At 36.3% G+C, this 11,237-nt stretch overlaps 1 long non-coding RNA gene across 1 annotated transcript; it reads right to left on the bottom strand.

Annotated features, from left to right (window-relative positions):
• Positions 1 to 4,203: 4,203 nt before the first annotated feature.
• Positions 4,204 to 4,736, bottom strand: LOC135145649 (uncharacterized). The gene is made up of 3 exons (XR_010283522.1): positions 4,616 to 4,736; positions 4,500 to 4,550; positions 4,204 to 4,275 (listed from the first exon to the last, which is right to left on the bottom strand). It is a non-coding gene; the product is annotated as an uncharacterized LOC135145649 (long non-coding RNA).
• Between the last annotated feature and the right edge of the window lie 6,501 nt (positions 4,737 to 11,237).

The following is an 11,237-nucleotide window of genomic DNA, read 5'->3' as shown; positions in this document are numbered from 1 at the left end:
GTTTTATGTAAATCCGTAATAGAAATATAAGGCGTTTATTCTTTTATAGTACAAAAAATGCCCAAAATCTTCGAGCTAAGTGATAAAATCTATAGCATATTATTGAATAGATTCTTCTCCTTTTGAAGTAAACAAAGGTCTTGCACTTTTACCATAAATGTAACAAGTGATCTACGGTCATAAGTATTTTTTTATCGCTTCAATGACTGCTTCAGACTGTGTAATATCGATATTGCCTATTTTGCTTTTAATGGCATCATGTACCCTACTCATAATGCTTTAATTGTACCTGTCGCAGATTTTGAGTTTTTCATGCGAACTTATTTCTTGTTCTCCAATTTCTCAGTTATAAAGAATAACCCAAGTATGCCATAGCAGATTAAGACCAGTTTGATATCAGTTAGCCATTGACCAAGTTGTGATGACTCCCGGAGCAATTGAGTATTTCTGGTAGTAGAATCTACTAGTTGACTTTGCATGCTTTTTAATGTGTACTAAAGTAGAAGAATGGATCAAATGGGTTAAGACGCAAAAAGATTGGAAAAAATGACAAATATTTAGTAGGGAAGTAGCGCTGAATAGAAAAATAAATAAGGAACTATTTAAAATGTCACGCTTGAGTAGAAAAAGAGAAAAATTATAGGACTTAACAATTTCAAGTAAAATATAAATAAAGGAATGAAATAAATCATAAAATAAGAAAAAGACGAAAAAGAGCAATTCGTGCTGATATTGTAATAAGAAGGCAAGCGAAAAATAGGCGAAAGAAGAATAAAAGGGAGAGACGATAAATGAGGAAAAACCTGTTGACCCCTTGTTTCTTTATTTATTTATTAACGGCGTTTCCTGGTGCCCGTTCGAGTTAACAACTTCGAATACACGAGCTCTTAACAGGTTTTTAGCCGTCCACTAGTGCAAGTAAAATTATCTTAACATGTGTCCTTCAAGTTCAATTTAAACCCCCAACTTAGCTTTTAACCGTTAGAGACTAAGTGTGTGTCACGTAGGCTGTGGCATTGTGCGCCGTCCACACACGTGAGTTCTTCCGCTGCTAGGTGAGCGTGTCCAGCTATCCGTTCTTAGAGAGCAACTGCTTCATTTTTTTAAGTGTGGCCAGCAGTTCAGTCTGTAGTTCGCGGTGATGCGCATTATTGTGCACAAACCACGACGTATTTGTTAAAAGGCGCAGCAGTTGTTTAGTCGCGCTTAAAGCGAGGCCGTTTTTGCCGATGAGTCGTAGGTTCAAGCAGATGCATGTCATAATAGTCCGAATGCATAACCCATAAAGCCTTCGCTTATTGCGCAACGAAAGTTTACTTTTGCTGCATAATAAAGATACAGCATCTGGGTCGCTACCTTGGCCTTCGCCCTACGTAATTTACTTGTGAACGCCAAGAGAACTTAGAACCCCTAATGTTCCCAGATGTTTAACCTGAAAACACCATAGAATTTACAAGTCGTTAAAAAGTTAAGGTAGTCGGCAGCGCACGGCGTTTCTTCTTTGTAAAAAGCGCCTTGCTCTTCGCTGCGTTTATGGAGAGTTGCCATCAACGACACCAGCTAAGTGCTGACATAGTAAAAAGGGCGACTTTAACAAGAAATTAATCATTGCATTATCAGCTTAAAAGGTAACCACCGTGTGACGGTGGACTGGAAGAGGAGTCTCGCTCTTAAAGAGAGTGAATAGCGGCTGGTGATAGAAGAGACGTGACGGCAGTGCAGCGCCTGCTAGCTCGTTGAAGACCCGTCCGTTTAGGTACAACTTGTGAGCTTCTTGAAGGTAGCGCGGTATCGCCAATAACACATGCCCTACTCGGTAAAAAGTCTTTTCAACACCGAGAGAGACAGCGACGGTAACTTTAGAAATTAAGGCTCTGGCCATCCACTAGTTTAAACGAGGAATTTGCTGGATCTTTGAGTGTCCTTTGCGAACTCCAAACTGAAACTCTGATAAAATTCCATGAACGTCCACAACCGCCTTCAAACGATTAGGTATCACTACTTCAGCTATCTTACCAACTGCCGACAAAGGCTAATGGGTGGATAGTTGTTAGGCTCTGACTCTACTACCGCCATTTTCCAAAACCCTGGAAAATAGCCGAAGGTAACCGTGTTGACGAGGCATAGCAGCCTCTGACAACTGCTTTAACATCAGGTTAGTGACGCCGTCAGGGCTGGTAGTCTTTTCCTTCGGCAGTAATTTGATAATTGGTTTGATCTTATCCGTGGTAATCAACTCCAGAATATCTGTTGTGTCAGTCGAGATAAGATGAGACCCAAGGGAAGGGTTGCCGATGGTAGAGGATAGACGGCGTATACTTGGTAACTAGATCTGCAAAGAATTTCGCTCTGTCTTCACCGCTTCAGGTTACGGTATCGCCGTTACGAAGTGATGGTCAAGTCAAATGCACGAGATTTCTAACTCGCTTAATAAATTTCCAAAAAGAAGCGCGACCGATGTTACCAGCGTCCGATACTTCGTTTAATTTGTTATCCCTTGGCAGTTTTATGTGCGCCAATAGCTTTTTCCTGATGGGCCGGTGAAGGGAGTTTAGCACTAGTTGATCTTCTCCTCGTCGGAAGGCCATGACTATTTGCATGAAAACCACTCTCTCAAGGCGTTTAGGGCAGTACACAACTTAACGTGTCGTCTTTGTTTGCTGTAGGTTTCTGGTACCGCGCGTTCAAATTTTATAACAGCACTGTTTAGTTTAGCGGGATTTTCGAATGGTGTCGTAAAACGGCGGAAACGCCATCTCGAGTAATTCAGTGAATTTTGTTCCAATTGGTGTAAGATCGGGAGAATGTACTTATCGCTTCCTTTTCGTCTCCCATTTCGAGCAGCACAGGAAGAAGATCAGAAGAGGCCATTCATTCAACGTCTCAATAGCTGTTGGAAGGCATATTTTTTTTAACACGACGAGATCCAACACGTCCATTGTGTCTGTCTTCCTCGCCATGCCTGTTGGCAACTGTGATACTAGGGCTATCAACTCGTGTGCCTCAGCGTAAGCCTCAAAAATGTAGTCGTTCCGATTGCAACCTGGCTGTGCCACGCAGGATGTTTACAGTTAAGACCCCTACAAAGAATGACCAGAAAATCATGCACTAGAAGAGCGTTAAGATCGAACAACGTGTGTGACTGGCTGGGCGGTTTATTGACATTACAGTAATGGGCCCCTGCCTAGCCAGGTTAAGGGTAGTACCAACTGCCTCGGTCCCTCGCAGAGCTGGTAAAGTTATTAAATGATGTTAGACGTCTCGCTTAATAATAACGGCTACTCCTCAGCCACTGGTGTACAACCGATCCTAGCGATAAGTCCAAAGTGGCAGATGTTAAATGGTACATTTGGGGATAGCTGTGTTTTGCTGACAACACATATCTATTCTTTCGCGTTGCATTAACTCCTGCAACTCGTGTTTTTTTCTTCTGGACGCCCTCCGCGCGTTCTAAAACAATAATGGGATGTGATTAAGCGTTTGAATTTTAAAAGTCATTACAGACAGTTCTAAGCCTTTCACAGTCTCGAGCATGGTCGAAAGATTCGTTGTAAAAATAGCTAACATCTGTCCTAAAGTCGGTTGCGATCGCTGTTCTTACTGTTGTGGAGTGACTGCGTCTACGTTATTAATATTAGTAAGATTATCGCAGGGGGAGCTTTGGCGATCTCGCTTTCAAAGGGTAGTATAGGATATAGTAGGGGGTGACGCCAGCATCCGAGGTGGTAATCTGGTGTCGAGGTCGCATAGGTTAATCGAGTTCTAAAGGCCGCCAATGGTAACATTATTAGCCCCTGTAGTTGGCGGTGTATACCTCACCGTAATTCGCACATCTAGCAGGCGAGCCTCGTGTTTTAGTACACTCCGCAGTCATATGACACCGCACTTAACGCACCGAGGTGTCGCAGCGCAGGGTAATTGATAGGTTAAATGTTGTAATTTCTGCTTGTGCATTATCGCTGTAATTACGTGGTATTCTCCAACTGTTGTCGAAAATATTTTAATTCCAAGACCTGTAACTCTTGACATTAGGATCGTAGCGCCATTCAATTGCAAAAGTTGTACAAGGGGTTACTTTAGTTTTTCATAAAGGGTAATAGGAGGATTTTCTCTTTCTACAAGCTCCCAGAGAGGTGCCGCAGTAGATGGTCGTTCATCAATAATAGGGGCAGTGTCAGAAGCGCTACCCATCTCTATTTCAACTGAGTCGTGTAAAGCTCTTGAAGCTTCTCTGAGTCTCCAATAACTTTCATGTTGTCGGCATCTTTATTACGGCTATTATTTATTTAATTATTAGATTAAACTTATTACAATCAATGCTAATATTAATATTTCTATTTTTATTACTGTATTAGTTTGTTATTACTGTTGTTGCTAACTAACAATTATATTTGATTAATGACACTATTATGGGAACTATTAGTTAAAAGACCCTTTCTACTACTACTATTACTCTTAATATTAGGTATTTCAGCGTGACTAGACTGGTCTATAGTTACCTTTACAGCCTCGCTTTCTTCGAGTACCACTTCAGAAGCATGTGAGTTGATCTAGAATTTGTAAGACCGAAAATAAATTATTATTGTTACTTATTTTATCATAAGGCTCCTTTCACCTTTTAGAATTATTTTTATCCTGAGTGATTTTAGTAACTTCAATGCCTTTGTAGAAATTAACTCTTTTCTGAGTTCTTCATGTCTAGCCAATAAATTAGCAATAAATGCTCAAAGTTCTTCTTCAGAGCAGGGACATAATCAATATAAAGATAAATATATATTTTTAAAAAGAAATAGGAATTGAAACAGAATATATATAATATAAAAGTATAATAGATATGTAAGGCCTGTGATAAGGTCATTAATAAATTACGTAGTTTAAGTTTTCTAATATGTAAATATATGTTAAATAAACCGCTATGTAAGTAAATTAAATATCTATAGAAAATTCTAAGTAAGAAGTTGAAGTGCGCAGTTCTCACTCACAACCTTATTTTGTTGGTTTTACCCCTTTATTTATTTACAACTTTAACATGCTAGAGCCCGGTCTCTCTTTTTGTAAGGCCTCCAATACTGCTTAACCTAACTTTGTTGCGGTATAACATCGGATGAGAGGGTAGTCAGGTTAATTAGGTGGCCACTGAGCATCAGACACAAACAAGCTGTTGGTCTCCTGTACTTTTTGTATAATAAATAGCGGATTAGAATGGACCAAAAACTTATCATAATTCTCTTTCGCAGTAAGTTGAAAAAATTGTGGTGGAGTTTCAATATTTTAAGTCACGAGATGAAGAATAAGCTTGGAACAAACCATGGCGCACCTAAAATAGTTCTCAGTATAGAGTTGTATAGCCTGGAGTAGCTAAATAATGGTAGGGGGCAATAAAATCACGCCTCAGATGCGTAGGTCATCTTTGGTCTAATAGTATTGAGATAAAGTTGAAGTTTGTTTCGTTTAAAGAGACGACTTTTCGGACAGATAAGGGGTTTTGTAGTTTGATCTCTAATTTAGCCTTTTTCGTGACATTTGCAATTTAGTTGCGCCAATTGAGTCTGTTGTCTGTAGTGACGCCCAGATGGTTTATGTTAGTGCGCCAGGGGCTGGTTAACTGAACATTTGTCTTTTACATCTTTTAGTAATGATTATGGCTGCCCTCTTTGAAGGGTTTATAGTAAGGTACCATTGGTCGAACGAGAGCTCGATCCTTTTGGTAAGTGCTTGCGCCAGTTTTGTTGCTAGAGGAAGAGACTTAGAAATAGCAAAGATTGTTGTCATCCACGAAACTGTGATAAAATGTTGAGATATTGGATTGAGTATTTCTGCCATGTAAATCGAAAAGAGGATGAGTCAAAGTAAGAAATCTTCCTTCCCTGAGTCCCTTTAAACTTGAGCCCTTCCAATTTTAGTAAAAAACTTACGCGGTCCGAAATGAATTAATAAGGAAGAGGAGGTGATTTGGTATTCTTAGACTAATAATTTTAGTTGTGCCAAATTCTATCAAAAGCCTTTCAATTTCTAGGAGAACAGCACATGTAGATTTGTTATTGTTAAATCCCTTTGTAACATGCTTGGTGAACTCAAAGTTGCTGCGTAGTTGAAGGACCCCTTCTGAATCCAAATTGGTGTTCAGGGATGATATGGTATTGTTCTAAGTAGTTCTGTGATCGCATGAGTGTAACTGCCTCTACTGCTTTTCCAGCACGAGATGTAGACTTATTGGGCAATAGTCCTTGGGGTCAGAGGGAGGGTTTTTTAAGTTTGGTAGAAAAATAACAGTGACCACTTTCCATCAATTTGTAAATAGTGAATAACTAAGAGTGCCGTTAATTATAAAAGTGAGAGTTTTGATGGCCGACTCAGATAAGTTTTTTAGCATGAGGTTTGTTATTGCCATCAGGTCCTTGTGACTTTTTAGTTGAGAAGGTTTAATAATTTGTGCCTCTTCGAAGTTTGTGTGACCCTTTGGCGGTGCTTGCTCAGTAGAGGAGGATAAGAGTTGTGTGAGGGTAGTTGTCCTTTCTAAAGAAACTGTTAAGGGCGAGTATTGAGATAGGAGACATTGAGCAAACACTTCCGCTTTCTTTTTGTCGTCGTAAACAGTACCGGTTTTAGACGTTGATGGGCAGCTGTACTGTTTATGGCGGTTCTTTACCGATTTAATGAATTGTTAATAAGAACTAGGGCTATTGTTATTTCCTAGATTTAAAAGCTTATTCTCCCATTTCTCTGTGGTGAAGCGTGAGGAGACTATTTTTGACCTGTTTGTCAAGTTTCTTTAGTAAGCGTTTACTTTCAGGGGGCCGAGTTAACGCAAACTCCCTCCTTTGCAGTTATCTGAATTGAAGAAGAACTCCAACTTCTGTCGGCAGATGTGGTTTTTAATATGATTGTTTTATAATGGTAGAGGCTTTTTGGTATGATTGAAAAATTTTGCTTTCAAAGTTAGCTACTGAATCATGAAGAAGGTGCCGGCGAATAAAGTCTCAAAGGGTTGTCTTTAAGTTTTTAGTCTAGAAGATTCTTAAAAAGTTTCCAATTGGTGAATTTACGTAATAAAGACAGAGGGCAGACTTCTGGGGAACCTATTTCGAGAAACTACAGGTAGGTGATCTAAGGAGAGTTTATATAAAATCGTCTGTTTAACTTCAAGACAAATATATTTTTTAACTGCAATGTCTAATACATCAGCAGTACCCAACTTAGGGATGCTTGAGGGGTTGGTTGGTCTCAAATTAATTAACTCCTTATCTTCGGCGTACTAGTTGAGAATTTCTCCAATAGAATATCCTATTCTACTAACGAGATCCATTTCGTAATTTACTAGGGACTTCCCCGGAGATTTATATGCAAAAACAATCGCTACATCGTCTTGCTCATATATATTTATTTTAACTACAATTGCCTCAATAATAGTTATATAGTTAAATAAAATCTCTGGGTGGTCAAGGTGTTTTTTGACCAATACTGCTACATCTTTTAAAAGTCAGTTCTGTCTTTACGGTATACTATGTATTTGGGTAATTTAAAGATATCTCCGATTTTTTTTTTTGGTGTCTTTCGCTACAAGAACTATATCAATTTTTTCTCTTATAAGAAGCTTTTCCAACTCCTCTCTTTTGTACGGCAGATTATCAACGTTTCAGAATAGCATATGAGTGTACTTCAATCGTTTTGCGAAAATCCTAACGATTTGTAAAGTTCATTAAGCCAGTTGGCTGTAGTTAAAAGTGTATTTCTTCAATTTAGTTGGTTATCCGTAACTTTGCTATCAGTGCGGGCCCTCTCTTTCGTTAAGGAGATAGAAATAGTTTTTTTAAAGGGTGCTCCTGGTTCAGGTACAGTAGTAGTGGGTAGAGAGAGCATTTTTCTTAAGGGCGTGTCCTCCAGGTAATATATACATCCCCGGTAGTTTCCAATGTGATTGCCCTGACAGTTAGCACATTTTCGTGGAGCCCCGGTGTTTTCTGTACACCGTATAGGTTCGTGATTTTCACCACAATTGAAGCATTTTTTGTGGGCTGAGGGCTGAGGTGCAGTAATTTGAGTTAGGCTGAAAAGCTGACAGCGAGGTATGTGACCAATCCTGGTGCTGTTATTCATGCTTTCCACAGAGATTAATAGATGATAAACAGAAATAACTTTAAAAATTGATACTTTAAAGCTCCATAGATGCACGAAAAATGAGAGGAAGCGAATTCTAATGGTCTCTAAAGCTAACTATTTAGCGACTTTTAACGGGGGTTTTTTTTTTTTGGATCCCAGTTGTCGTAGAGCTTTTTTGATCTCTTCGCAGTTCAATTCTGAGAAAATACCTCTTAAAACTAGTTTAAAATGCTCGCTCTTCATGTAGTTGATAGTAGTAAAATTAAAAATTTCTTTCAAATGGGAAGCTTTGTGGCTTTCGTAAGTTGTCAGAAATTGAGAGGAAAACTGTAAAGTCACGTTCGGGTATCCCTTGTGGTGAAGTTATTAACATTACTGTTTGATAAAGGGGAAACTACTTCATCTATGCTTTTCTGGCTGGTGACTTGATATTATTTTTGGAAGTGCTACCGCTACTGTTACTGCTCTTAGTAGTGAGGGTATAACTGTTATTATTATTACTATGGTCCTCACCACCACTGTTATTAGTGTTTTACTTACTACTATCGTTACTGATACTACAGTCACTATTTATATTATAGTTAATACTATATTAATGATAGCAACTTCGACTTCATCCTCGGGCATGAGAGCTAAAAACATTAGAATTGGGATTTTCTAAAGCTAAAGAACCGCCATTCCGTTTTTATAAAGCATTATAACCGGAGTTGTTTACTTTACTTTAAAGTTCGGAAATCTTTTTGTTTTCAAAATCTACATTTGTTGTTAGTCCTTCAACGGTAGCTAATAACTTCGCCACTATTTCAGGGGAGTAGAGTTTTGACAAGGCAAGATATTTATAGCAAATCCATAGTAAAAAGTAGAGGTACAAAGGTCACATTCAAAAACGGCAAGAGGACTGTGTAAGATCTCTCCTTACCCCTTTACTATTATTTAATCTTTCTATGTATACTTCCAAAATTAAACAGAAATAAAAATGTAAAATTCCAAGTTTAGTCAATCACTAAGACATACTTATGTTTATGTTTCAAATAGTATGTCGATTAAGTAAATTTTAATTCTTACAATATTTTTAGTTGGTGAGAAACTAATTTGTTGAAATTTTTATTTTAGTAGCTCCTAAAAAGGAACCTATGGTAGCTTAAGTCAAACAACAAAAGAGGATAGAAGGAAAATATAATGCCCACAAACTGCCCATAACAGTTGCTTTAAACTGAGAAGTAGTATAAAATTTTAAAAATTCGACCTTTAAATTTTTTTTATCCATCTCTTAACGAAGCTCCACTAAAAGGATCGTTCTCTTAAAACAATAATATTAAGCTCTAAAAAAAAATTGATTGATGTCCCTTAGACCCTTTTTAGCAATACTTGAGCACGTGCTTTTCAATTTGTAAATTTTAAATCAATTTGGTAAAGTATCTGCTTATACTTTTTTTAATTAAATATGTATTATATTTTAAGTTTTCTGTAAACTTTTAACTATACTATATTATGTAGATATTTATTCATTTTTAATAGCATTTAAATGTAATTTTGGGTCGTGTTGTAGCACTGAGCCCTAATTTAAATTAAGAAAACTTGCACTTTAAAGGGCAGGATCCATTAAAATATATAAAAATAATATAACTTGCTATAGGCTTAAGTAAACTGTAAATTATTATGCAGTACTAAATATTTAATACAAGATATCCTAGTGAAAACTTACTTTTGCAAAGTTTTCTCTTCAGTTAAACAAGATAACTTTATAATTCAGGGCTCCATGTTAATCTTGAAGTAGTTGATTGGTTTATTATAAAGAGCTTTGTGAAGAAGAGCCCTTCAAAAAGTTAATTTAAATCAAAAAGATTTGTTATAAATTTATGCATAATTTTTAACGGATGTTTCAAGTTTTTTTTATTATTTAGTGGCTAGCGACTTTTACGTAGGTGAACTGCAGAGTAATTTAATCTTCACTAAAAAATTACCTTTAATATTACTTTAATAAATTAGTATTTAAGTAAAAAATATCCTAAAAATATTGATTTCCTAAATAATAATAAATGTTTACAATACTTTTAAACATAACTTAATAAACAAATTGTTAGTAAAAAAATATTCAGAGGCTAACCTTTCTGTTTATAGTAAAAAGTGTTTTATTAAGCTCTTCAAAATATATAAATTATATGGCACCTACAAATAGTATTTTTATTTTAAAGGTTTCCTGACAGATGGTATCTATATAGAATATAATACAGGCGAAATGTTTTTCTTCTAAGTATAGCAATTATAAGTATTTGCTTTAAAGTAAACAGCGCAACAAAATTTAAACACGAAGTTTTCTATATAAATACGCGTCACTTTTTTTTGCTTGAATAGAAAAAGTCAAACCAGTGGCGTAATAATGCAGTACGAATGAAAAGATAATGTTAACTTTCTTATCTTAACAAATTAAAAAGTTTAATTAGTTAATACTTTTGATACTAATTGAAAGTTTTGAGGTACAATAAAGAAGAGTTTACCTTTTTTTATTCTTATAAAACCTTTTAAAATACATTTGTTTCATAGAATTTATGCCGAGTTAGAAAGCTTCGTTAACATAAAAGTTAAACTATTAGTACAATAAATTTTATAACGTAACAATTTTACTACAATAAAAATATTACACTTCTTGACGGTTATTAGTTTAGCTTATATATATTACAGCACTTTCAGGTTAAAAGTAGAAGCACCTTAAGAAATGCTTTAAGAAAAAACAGTGCAAGTAGAAAGTTTCTTAAGCTAGAAAATGTCGGTACTAAAATGCTTTCTTCACTTAACCAACTAATTACATAATAATAATAATAATAAAAAATGGAGTTACTTTATTTTTTTATGGTTTAACACCTTCTTTACCTATTTTGATACTTCGTGTAGTATGTATAAAGTATTATAAACGTTTAACCTTCATGGCACCTCTAGCCATTGTGACTAATGAAAACTTTTCAGGTGTGCATAAAAAGTATTGGTGGTTTTTTTTTTTTCCTTTAGTATCACTCGCAGTAAATTTTGTCATCCGTCGTGTAATCTCCACCATCCGTTTAAACATTTTATTGAGGTCAAGTGAGCGACCCTTTTTGCTATACTATTATTTTTATTATCTCTTAGATATAAACACGAAA

Source organism: Zophobas morio, unplaced genomic scaffold (assembly GCF_036711695.1).
Source record: "Zophobas morio isolate AGI-343-1 ecotype UQ-CSIRO unplaced genomic scaffold, CSIRO_AGI_Zmor_V1 ptg000167l, whole genome shotgun sequence".
NCBI classification, from domain to species: Eukaryota; Metazoa; Arthropoda; class Insecta; order Coleoptera; family Tenebrionidae; genus Zophobas; species Zophobas morio.
Note: the sequence above shows the minus strand (reverse complement) of the source record. Positions and strands in the feature narration are given on the sequence as shown.